This window comes from Oncorhynchus keta, chromosome 16 (genome assembly GCF_023373465.1).
Source record: "Oncorhynchus keta strain PuntledgeMale-10-30-2019 chromosome 16, Oket_V2, whole genome shotgun sequence".
NCBI classification, from domain to species: domain Eukaryota; kingdom Metazoa; phylum Chordata; class Actinopteri; order Salmoniformes; family Salmonidae; genus Oncorhynchus; species Oncorhynchus keta.
The window spans coordinates 17123529-17125161 of NC_068436.1; positions in this window are offsets into that span (position 1 = coordinate 17123529).

Below are 1633 nucleotides of genomic sequence, written 5' to 3' on the forward strand. Positions count from 1 at the left end.
ACTATTGTAACACATCATAGAAGCACAATACATCCGTCCCACTTCCCTGATTGGCTGCTTGCCCAAACAAAAGAGGTTGGCACACTAGTTTGAGGCGTGTGACGGATCACTTTTAAGGTCAGAAGTCTGTGTGTGTGTGTGTGTGTGTGTGTGTGTGTGTGTGTGTGTGTGTGTGTGTGTGTGTGTGTGTGTGTGTGTGTGTGTGTGTGTGTGTGTGTGTGTGTGTGTGTGTGTGTGTGTGTGTGTGTGTGTGTGTGTGTGTGTGTGTGTGTACTAGAGCATTGCACATACCATAGAGACTTTGTGGGTGCAGCATGCTGGGTTCGGTAACTGGCTCTTCATCGTTTATGTTGATACGGCAGCTGTAGTTCTTGATTAACATGCACTGTGGTTTCTGCTGGTGAATCATATGTTCCATTAATTATCTTTAGAGCCAGAAAAACATCCAGGTCACTGATATATGAGTGTCTGGTTGATGACATTTGACTGATTTCTACAGATTCCCTTATCAGGAATGAATATGAATATTTGGTTTCTGGGCCCGTATTCACAAAGCGTCTCAAAGTAGGAGTGCTGATCTAGGATCAAGTCTCCCCTGTCAATATAATCCTATTAATTGTCATCTAAAATGCAAAACTGATGCTAGATCAGCACAATGATTCTTCATTCTACAGATCTCACAAATCTCGATAGCATAAATCTAGATCAGTTTGTATTCCCGATGGCCTTCACCTAAAGTAAGTATACATGTATTACTCAATGTGCCTTTGCACTCCAGAATCATATAGGCACCTCACCTTACCACTTCAAGAAGGTATTATACTGTTGTGATGTTATGGAACCGTCATGAACATAACTTATTCTGATGCAGGGACCATAAACCCAGATATCTAACAAAGGAGTCTCTATATGTTAGGTATATCACTAACCATATCACTGAGAACATTCCTCGCATCATGAGGGAAGCCTTTCCCATCGGCCAAAACAATGGTTATCTGATTGTCTTATACAAGCTATTTTTGTGAATAGCGATTTAAATTGGTGGTGTCAATGAGTCCTAGCCACATCACCCCATATAATTAAGGTGGGAAAGATAAGTTAGTATGCCAACATGAACCTCACGAACCATGTCATAGAAGGATGGATTTATTTTTCCAACCAGATCCACATACCATAGATTAAAATTCCAATCAAATACCTCATTACAAGTACATAAGCACGTTTTGACTATTGGCCTATTGAAAATAATTGTGTTTTGTTGTGTTTTTATTTATTTTTAAATAGTAATTAGATACTTGTCCATTTCATGAAGGTGTGGTGGAGGTTATAGACCAAGAAACATGGTGACAAACTATGTGAAGTTTTATTCATCCCTCTCGTTCATTTCCTTTGCCCCCAACTGTCTCGTTATAAAAAAGGTCAGCACACACAGTTAAAATATACAGTGTATAATTTTATAGGTTTTTCACCAACAGGGCTTCTGGTGCAGGCGTCTGGGACCAGTCTGGGACGGGGGCTCGAGACGACAATGTGCAGCGCGCACGTACAGATCAGTTTCAGTCTTTGTCAGTTCTGAATGGGGGCGGAGGAAGTAAACCCATTAGAATCCTATAAAAAGAAAGTATCCGAGATC